This window comes from Dendropsophus ebraccatus, chromosome 7, assembly GCF_027789765.1.
Source record: "Dendropsophus ebraccatus isolate aDenEbr1 chromosome 7, aDenEbr1.pat, whole genome shotgun sequence".
Classification (NCBI taxonomy): Eukaryota; Metazoa; Chordata; class Amphibia; order Anura; family Hylidae; genus Dendropsophus; species Dendropsophus ebraccatus.
This window is the reverse complement of record NC_091460.1, coordinates 132342698-132353702: the sequence shown is the minus strand read 5'-3', so window position 1 is coordinate 132353702 and position 11005 is coordinate 132342698. Positions and strand designations below refer to the sequence as shown.

At 38.7% G+C, this 11005-nt stretch overlaps 1 long non-coding RNA gene across 1 annotated transcript; it reads left to right on the top strand.

Annotated features, from left to right (window-relative positions):
* The first annotated feature begins 307 nt into the window (after positions 1-307).
* LOC138797830 (uncharacterized) lies at positions 308-10244 on the top strand. Its single transcript, XR_011364000.1, has 2 exons — positions 308-628; positions 9460-10244. It is a non-coding gene; the product is annotated as an uncharacterized lncRNA (long non-coding RNA).
* The last annotated feature ends 761 nt before the right edge of the window (positions 10245-11005 follow it).

Genomic DNA, 11005 nt, shown 5'->3' with positions numbered 1-11005 from the left:
ATCAATATTATAAGACTAATAAGAATAATATTTATTTATTTTGTTTCATGTATAATATTTACGGTTGTAATCTGTGTAAAACTAATAACCAGATACTAAGGTTCAAATACATACACGTTCTAATATATATATATATATTCTGAAATAATTTCTATAAAATAGTACAAATAATCAGGGATATTTTCCATACAAACCAGCCGTAATCTGTGGGCTCCTTCCCTTGAAGTCTCCCCAGCACTTTGTATCCTAGGAAGAAGATAAAGTCGCAGTGATCTCTGAGTCTTGACCATTGCCCATGTGATAGGACTAGTAGGTGAGGGGCCATAAGCTCTGGCCAGGGGTGGAGGAGGCCGGCCAGACAGATTTGTGTATTGGGACTAGTGTATTGGAAGGAGGGGGTGGATATAAGGTGATCCCACTCAGGATCCTGGGGGAGATAACAAGTGGATCTGAACTGCACTCCTTCTTGTATGGAATAAGAGCAGAGAGTTCTGGAATGATGGGAGTGTTCCTCCTCACAGGATGGATGGATGGAGAGCTGCCCTTCTCTCTCTTCCTTATGTTACTGATCTCCCGTTCCACTCTCTTTCCTAATCGATTTATTCCAACGTGTCAACACATATTACTGGTGAGTGAAATGATCTGATCTCTCCTTCCAGATTTATCTTTATCCTCCCTCCATAATGTCTTTTATACCTTACATGACCCCAGGACCGTAGCCATGGTTTCGGGTGGTTTTATATTGGGGTACTCAATGTTATGCCGTAGGGGCCTGTTCACATTCATACAAAGCCGCATACTACTTTTACATATTTATTCGATTGTGCACAGTGAATATAATATTTACCCGGTATAATATCCAGGTTGGGTGGGTCGGTGGGTTTATAATATGGCGGGTTATGTATTGAAGGTCTCTTTATTTAGTCACACAAGCCTATGTTCTTTTATATAGTATCGTAAAATCCAAAGTATACGGGTATAGGGTGTTCATATAGCAGTAATAATAATAATAATAATAATAATAATAATAATAATAATAATAATAATAGTAGTAGTAATAATAATAGTAATAATAATTGTAGTAGTTGTACTGGTGGTAATAATAATAATAATAATAATAATAATAATAATAATAATAATAATAATAATAATAATTGTAGTAGTGGTAGTAATAATAATAAAATTTGTAATAATAATTGTAGTATTAGTAGTAATAATGATAATAATAGTAATGATATAATAATAATAGTAATAATAATACAAATTGTAATAATAATAATAGTAGTAGTAGTAGTAGTAATAATAATAATACAAGTTGTAATAACAATAGTAGTAGTAGTAGTAGTTATAATAATAATAATAATAATAATAATAATAACAAAAACAATAATGTTTAAGATAGGAACAAACAACAGTCTATGCCTCATATATAGTGTGTACCTATTGTTTGTGTATAGTATTTGGCTGCAACACATAACTGATACAATAACGTTCCCATAGTACAATGTCCAGACCCAGGTTAATAAATACCCATAGTATACCCATAGTTTTATTATTATTATTATTATTATTATTATTATTACATTCCTTAGCTCCTGTACAATGCCAGCCTCTTGTCTACCAGACCTTACACAGAGCCTAGGCATAGTCGATAGTCAATTTGTCCTATATACATTTACAGTATTGTATGGGCAATATGCGGCTGTTTCTCCAGAATAAGCCTACAGTTGCACATACCTAAAGATAGCTGGGAAGTCAAATCCCATAATTCTGTTTATTTTCTGTAGGATTCAGAGAGAAAAAGTGGGAGGTAAAAATAATATGTACAAATAGACTGATAATAATAGAAGCAGCCTCCCTCCATGAAGGTCTTCCCTGGTTAATATTCCCTCCTGGTTATTATCTTGTTCCATTGTACTAAGTCTATAGAACAAGGGCAGATAATGACAAGACTGTATTAGCCGCCCTTTACAAGTTGAATCAACAAAGGTGTCTACTCTCAATCCACATCCCTGGGAGGCTGGTGGCCATTAGAGAGGCCCTGATAGCCTCATCATAGGGCCAGAGCACACACATGTGGGCCAGCCCTGAACCTTCAGGCAAATTTATCTATGATTAACCCCTACACTGCTATTAAATAATGCACACAGTGTGGTGTTTGCTTTCCTAACATTTATTTGTGGAGCAGCCAAGGAGGATCTCTCTATAGTGTATGATTATTTCTTCAATGTGGGAGAATGGAATCCATGGAGACAACACAGGGTCGGGGCAACATTGTCCTTTACATCTATTGTTCTATACACCTACTATCATTGTTTTATATCCAATCACCTGAGAGCACAGAAGAAGGTAAGGTAAGTTGGGAGGTCATTCCCTATTAAGAAATATTGTGAAATATTATACAAAATAAATATGAATTCTAGTTTATTATTATTGTGTTTCTGTTTCAAGCACATCTGCATCCTCCTCCTCCTCCTCCTCCTCACTGTAGTATAAAACAATAACAAAAGACAAAGCTGTGACACAATAGAGAATTAGGATCATCAATTTGTAGCTACTTGTAAATGCCTTGGAGATGTACAATAAAATATGATATATGGACAATCGTAAATGTCCCTTATGTATAGAGACAGGGAAGCTAAATCCCTGCGAGGAGCTACATCAGAGGGGAAGTTTTTCTACAAAGAAATTGATATATCTATCTATAGGGATGGAAATACATGTATATACCCCTGTAGAAAAATAAAGTGTATATATATATATATATATATATATATATATATATATGTTATCAGATTAGATTACTAGAATACATCACTGCTATCTTCTATCTATCTACTATCTATCTATCTATCTATCTATCTATCTATCTATCTATCTATTATCTATCTATCTATCTATCTTCTATCTATCTATCTATCTATCTATCTATCTCCTATCTATCTATCTATCTATCTATTATCTATCTATCTATCTATCTATCTATCTATCTATTATCTATCTATCTATCTATCTATCTATCATCTATCTATCTATCTATCTATCTATCTATCTATCTCCTATCTATCTATCTATCTATCTATCTATCTATCTATCTATTATCTATCTATCTATCTATCTATCTATCTATCTATCTATCTATCTATCTATCTATCATCTATCTATCTATCTATCTATCTATCTATCTATCTATCTATCATCTATCTATCTATCTCTCTCTCTCTCTCTCTCTCTCTCTATCTTCTCTCTGGAGCTGCTGGTTCCTATGATTCCGTCCAAGTATCATTTTACCAATATGGATTCGTTCTGGGTTTGTAGATAATCGATCTCACTATTCAGCCTGCAGTCTATATATATGCAGTCTAGTATATATGCAGTCCATATATATATACATACACTGCAGTCTGTATATGGACCCACATGTACTCCAGTATATATATATACACTGCAGTCTGTACATGGGTTGGGTTGGCCTCTACACACATATTTACCTCTGTCTCCTATATGTCACCAATAATCCCTATATCCTCCCCCACATTAGTAATGCTCAGGACATTGCACACAGGAGTAGTAGGTACTGTACCTGTGTGGCATATAGGGAATAGATATCACCATTACAGAACTAGATAGAGATACATAGAAAATAGGTGTGCTGAAAAATACAGGTACATAAAGATAAATGTATAGCTAGAAAAATATTATAACAGATACCAGTGTATTAATAGACAGAGAAGATCAGCATGGAAGTAGCTAAATAAACAACTAGGTATAGAGACATGTATTATGATATATTGTACATATGGCATTGTATATATGGTAAAGTATTTTCCAGCCAGCTTTCCCCAGAACACAAGACCTGACACACACATATATATATATATATATATATATATATATATATATATATATATATATATTCTCTTCACTAATAGACGATTATCTGATATATATATATATATATATATATATATATTAGAATTTTCTTCATTAATAGATTATATTAATAGATTATCTCTAATTGCCTTCTGAACTGATTATAATCAATTCAGTTTGGAAGTGAAAACTGATCCACCAAGCTAGGGTAACTTGTCTTTAGTAAATCCTCCCATAGGAACAAGGGAGAGAGAAAAACCTCAGCATTTTTCATGACTTACCTACTAAAGCATATGTCCATTCAGCAGAAGTATATAAGGCCCCATTCACACCTCCCTTTTGCACTGTATATAATGTGGACTCAGTATGTCATTATTACAATTCCTGCATTTCCATATACATAATGCAACAAGTTCTGTCAGATGCATGTAATAGCCCCATAGATATCACTCCATTCATCCTATACCTTCTTTTATTTTACCCCCACAGTACAGGGACCATATAAATATAGATAAAGAGCATCCATACATGAAGTTTTTAGCTTTTTTTTTGTCACTTGTGCATGTTGCATTAATGTGATTGATTTCCAATGTGTGAGCCAAAGAGTTCATCCATCTACATGAGAAAAGAGCCAAATGAGTTAGGCCAATAATGGGTTAACAGCATTCCCCCCATGTATGGCACAGAAGTGAGAATAAGATACTGTGTGGGAGACGGGGTCATTCGGTGCTAGGCACTTTAATCCAGAACACAGAATGTATCCCCTGTGTCAGTGCTGCTAACACCAAGTCAGGCCTACATGCTAAGTGGTCAAGGGGCTCTTAGAGGGACAATTATCTCATCTGTAAACTACACATCTTGGCTATGGGTTGATTTGGTGTGTGCACTCCAAGGGCTTTTATATTAAGGCTCCTATATCTTATATTATTATATTAAGAGTTGTGATAGTCCAATCCCATACTACATCTGAGTCTTATGTTTAGCATATCAGCTAACAAAGCTGAGAGTGCCCTTATGGCCTGTGTCAGCCTATGGCTATGTTCACACAACGTTTTTTCAGCTCCGTTTAAAATTATGTCCGTCTTTTTGAGCCTAAAATAACGGACGTCATTTAGCTGTCTGGCCTCCCCTATGTGGCACATATTAGAGCCTTCTATTGGACTATATATATAATAAGCATTTATATCCAATGGAAGGCTTTCACTCTTTGTAAACATAAATGTTCACACAATCTTTTTACTCAAAAAAAAAAAATTAAAAAAAAATATATAAAAAAAAAATGTTTTGCTCAAAACATGGCTGTCCCCCCCCCCTAAAATAATGAAAATAAGTTCTGTTTAGTTCCATTGAACAAGTTGGTACAAAAAAACCATGGAAAAAAATGGCGTAAACCTAGCCTTAAATAGGCACCATCAATAGAAATAACTTTTGACATGTTATCAGACATGCCAAGAGTTATTGATCACAGCGGGTCTCAGCACTGATCAGGAGATATACAGTAGCCGTGGAGAGATCACAATATACTTTCTGTCCGGCTGTTCTTTCTTTCAATATTTTTCAATAGTAAGTCTATGAGAAAATAATAACGGAATGAGTGGCCAGCCGGGGAGCGGATCGTGCTGCCGCAATCTTGACACAATCTCTCCGCGGCTATTTCTCTGGTTACAGAGTGTCTCAGCAGTGAGACCCGCTGTGATCAATACGTTTTGACATGCAAAAAGATGTTTGTGGTGACAGGTACTCTTTAATATGTATACTACCCCTGAGTATCCACAAGCCAACAAGCCACTTTGATGACCATGGTGCAGTGTTCCCTGGACCGGACTCCACGTGTATTCTCACCCTCCATAATAGATGTCCGGACTTTCGAAAATCATGTGAGCGTTGCTACACAGAAATCATTGGCGATGTCCGTGCAGGCTGGCGGGAAATGATTTTTAAACGTATTGACAGACAGTGATTAGCCAATGAGTCCTTGGCTGATTGTCGTCTTTATTACACGGAGCGATAGCTGCGCGATTCAGCCGGGCTCACCAGGTAATTACTCTGTGTAATAGAACCGTTATTCATGTATCATTGAGATTTACCTCTCTATAGTAAAATATGTAAATAGATTCAATAATTTAAAAAATACTCAGTTTTTTTTTATCAGTCAGTATATTAGTGTACAGACCCTGATCAATCACGAGAATGAGTAAGAAACACTCAGATCCCGACCAATAAAAACTTGTTGAAATGATTTTTAGTGACGCATAATAGGAAGGACACAATAGACAACTCTAGCTTACCATTACACCATAGGTTTTCTAACAGTCCTATGGAAAAAGCACAGATGCATGGATTTTGCATAAAACGACAATGATATCTACTAATAAACCAAAACTAAGCTCTGCTACATCGGTATATAAATGGATTTAAAGGGGTACTCCAGCGGAATAAAAAAAAAAATCTTTCAAATTAAATGGTTTCAGAAAGTTATGTAGATTTGTAATTTACTTCTATTTAAAAATCTCAAGTCTTCCAGTACTTCACAGCTGCTGTATGTCCTGCAGAAAGTGGTATATTCTTTTCAGTCTCACACAGTGCTCTCTGCTGCCATCTCTGTCCCAGACAGGAACTGTCCAGAGTAGCAGCAAATAATCCTCATAGAAAACCTTTCCTGCTCTGGACAGAGGTGGCAGCAAAGAGCACTGTGTCAGACTGGAAAGAATGCATCACTTCCTGCAGGACATACAGCAGCTGATAAGTATGGGAAGATTTGAGATTTTTAAATAGAAGTAAATTACAAATCTATATAACTTTCTGAAACCAGTTGATTTAAAAGAAAAAGATTTCCCCTGAAGTATCCCTTTAATGAAGAATATTTCCAGGGATTTGGTTCATTACTGGAATTGTGCATATGGCATATTATGTTGTGCTCTCCATTCTTCACACTACACCTCTGTTTGACATGTTGTATGCATAGAGGCATCAAGGGTGACTTTTCCTGGGCCTACGGTACAATATTTAGCTTAGTTGGTTGTTTAGTGGATGACTGTGTGAGTCTGTGTTTGTGTTTCTAGGTTGCTCATGCTATTACACAAGCCTTCTCTCTGAAAGTGTAAAGTCATCCAACAAGTTGTGAGTGAATGAGGATGGAGGGGGAGGGCTGGGGGGCTCAGGGTGATTAGTTCCTATCTGCATATCTAAACATAGAAGGCATGTAAATCCCCAGTGCTTTCACAGTGCACAGCTAATGAATGGGTTTGGCACATTATAGTAAATTACTGGTGATCTAATCACACTTACGTTTTTCAGCTTATTCCAATGTTTCGCCTTTCTGGTATGGACGGCCAGGGTCCCCCCCCCCTCTATTAATTGGTACAGCCAATATTTACATATTTCAGAATAAAGTCACACTGCGGAATCTGACAGCAGATGGGAGCTGTTGAAGTTTATTGGGCAGCGTGTCATACAGCGCATTTTCTTGAAGCACATTTCCATTGTTTAGACTACTTGCAGTTTTTGTTTTCTAAGAGTTCGTTTTTTTTCAGTCACTTTTAATGGTAGAATCACATCAAATCCCGTAAACTAACAGGCAGCTCTATCAATCTGCTACTTCTTATGAAGACATGGAAAATAATTCAATCAACCAACATGTCTTAATAAATTCAGCAGCTTATTTAGATATATCAAGCCATTACATAATATTAGAGATGAGCGAACCCGATTGTCCGGCAGTTGATTAGCGGTGGTTAAAAAAGTTGGATGCGGCCCTAGGGAGTCCTGGAAAACATGGAGACAGACTATGACTTAGGGCCTTATGGCTTTGGGGCTGCCTGCAAACAAGTAGGATGATATTCACAAGGCCGGCGTCAGCACAGGGCTCACCCGGGCAAGTGCCTGGGCCCACATCGCCTCTAGGGGCCCAGAGAGGGAGAGGGGCCCAGTGTTCTGATGTACAGCCTGCTCACTGTAGTGCAGGGTGAACGCTGAACATCAGAAGGCACAGGATTCGGGGCAGGACCTGCACAGAGGGAGAAAAGGGTGAAGGACCGGATCACATGACCTTGCTTGAACTATATACTTTACCTACCCACGCTCCAGGGCTGCTCCTGCGGTCCGCTTCTCCCCGGGTCAAGCACGATCTAGCTTCAGAGCTGCCTGTCAGCTGACAGGCCGCTCAGCCAATCACAGGCCGGACCGCCGCGGCCTGTGATTGTCTGAGTGGCCTGTCAGCTGACAGGCCACTGTGAAGCCAGAGCGCGCGGGACTCGGAGAAGCAGACCGCAGGAGCAGCCCTGGAGCGTGGGTAGGTAAAGTATATCGTCAGTCGCTGGACGCGCACCGCTATTACACGTAGTGGTGCGCGGTCGGTACATGACAAATATAGGTTCTAACCTATATTAACGATCAGCCGATGAGAACGATCATCGGCTGATCGTTATATTTATTACACGGAGAGGCCGATTCGTCCGATTATCGTTCCGTGTAATAGTACCCTTAGTCTGGCATACTGCTGGGACCATAGTTTGTACAAACAATCCCACAGGATATTAATCAGCCATTTTGTAGCCGGTCAAGGTCCGATATATTTGGCCAGTCTTAACCAATGAACTCCTTTACTTTGTAAATTCACCACCTCCCCAGATCTTTTGAAAAAAAAAATGTCCGACCCCGGACTCGGACTTCTCGCTCGAACTGCTATAATCAAAAAACATATTCAAGGTACTTTTACCAGTAACAAAGGAAAAATCTATCGCTGGAGTGAGTTTTAAGACACTTGACTTCTCCTTTGCCGACATAAGGGACTGGTCCCTAGGGCGAGATTAGCAACACGTTCTAATGTGTCACTCCTCCCATTTCATGTAGATCATAAACTTTTACGGGCAGGGACCTCTTTCCTTTTGTATCATTGTTTGTGCATTTGCGTTGGTTTCTCGTCATGTTACTTGTTACTTACCAAATTCTCCAAAGCGCTGTGGAATATGTTGGCACTAAATAAATAAAGAATATTATTATTTTTTTTTTTTAAATTTGTTTTTATTGGATTTTAAAACAGTTTTTACAACAGTAAATCCTATATTTGGCCTACAAAAACAATAAAACAATGAACATAAATAATAGATGGAAACAAAAAGAAAGAACAACAAATGAGAAAAAGAAATCATATCCTGTGTTTTTTTGTCTGGGCTTTTGGTATCCAAGTTACAAAACAGAGTAACGTCACTAAATATACAGTGAACTATAAGAATTATCAAACATGGTGTAAAGTGAGACTGGCTTAGTTGCCCCTAGCAACCAATCAGATTCCACCTTTCATTTTGCAAAGAGTCTGTGAGGAATGAAAGGTGGAATCTGATTGGTTGCTAGGGGCAACTGAGCCAGTTTCACTTTACACCATGTTTGATAAATCCCCCCCATAATGTTCTTATTAAGAACAGCAAAAAGTGCAGGAATAAATGTGTAGAAACAAAGGTAGGAATACGTAGGAATTTCTCGCCTAGATTTTCTTTTACTGAATAGAGCTAGATATTAAAACATGAAAAGTTTTTTGGTAATCTGTTTTTCTGATTGTAATTTTAATTTTTTTGTACATTGTTATAGGGGCTGACATCTTCCCTGAGGTGTTTTTAACAACATTTCGTGATATGATTTACAGCAAGACTCATGGACATAACCACAGACCGAACCTGTCCCCCTTGAGAGGAATATGAAACATTACTGAGCATGCTCTGTGACATGTGAAGACGTCATTCCACAGGGAGCTGTTATTGACCTATCCTGGTGCCATCTATTTACTGTTGCCGATAATCAGCTCATGGAAAAGAGACAGCGATCAGCAGAAGACTGGGCAAACACCCGCTCATCAGCTGATCGTCTGTTTGAAACCTGGTTTAAATGTATCTTTATTGGCACTTTATACTTGCCATCAGCGCTGCTTGTGATCTGGCATCTGATTCTCCAGTCCTCCGGCCACTCCTGTAATTTCAGGCTGACGGAAGGATTCACAGCCTGAGGAGGCGGGGCCTGAATACAGAGCCAACACGAGAACTGAAGAGCCAAATACCGGATCACAAGCAGCGTGGCTGGTAAGTATATACTGCTGCTTGTTATCTGGAAATATACAGCACAGATATATACATATCTGTGCTGTCAGTTTCCAGAGCCACATGAACGATACAAAGATCGTTCCTGCAGACCATCCGATCGATTTCTTGTGCTATGTAAAGGCGCTGCAAATAAGACTCCAGTCTTGTTGATCGGCACATGTTTGCAGCCCCCACGGTCAAGAAATCTTTCGGTCTAAAAAGACCTTTATACCTTAATGGGCACTGTTGTTCAAAATCTAAATCAACAGTTGATGTGAAATAAAGCATACTTGCAATTTACATTCATTATTTTTTTTAGTTATCATGCTGTAAAACAAAGCTATACTTACTTGTATCCAGGTCCAGTTTCCTCAAGGTAGCTTCTTAAAGGGAAACTCCAGGTAGAGGTTAAAAAAATGAAACTTCTGCAGAAGCATAAAGCATTACTTATCTATCCCAGTTTTGAAACTACCAAAAATCCATTTGTTATGGGGATTTTGTTCTGTATTGTGTTTCTGTACTTCCTGGTTGACCATTTCCCAGAATGCACCACTGGTTCCAGAATGCAGTGCTTTCCCTCAGCTGTTCATCACAGTCCACAGTCCTTGCAGCAGCTGCTTCTGGCCGGTCAGAGATGGTAAATCACTCAGGGGATTGGGGGATCCAGCCAAGCCTCCTGTGACATCATGCCCGGCCCCCTGTCTGTATCATCAGCCTGTGCTCAGCAAACACACACAATGTGAGACAGAGGCATGGAATATGACATGGAGAGAAAGGAGCTGTTGCACATCACACCTATGGCTGATACTAATCCTACTCGGCTACATTTAAAAACCAACGCCAGGATGTTGGTATATAATTTGATCAAACCATATTGCCCTTATGTACCACATGCTGGTCTCCTGGTTCACATGGGTCCCTACACTATCTCCACACTGTGTCCGTCAGCGACCGCCAACCCCGCAAAGCGTGCACAAGCAGGGAAGGGAGGCCATAGGATGGCCCTGGAACCCCAATGTCACAGGACCAAACCCAAAGGGGCCCCCCCAAAACCCAGCAGG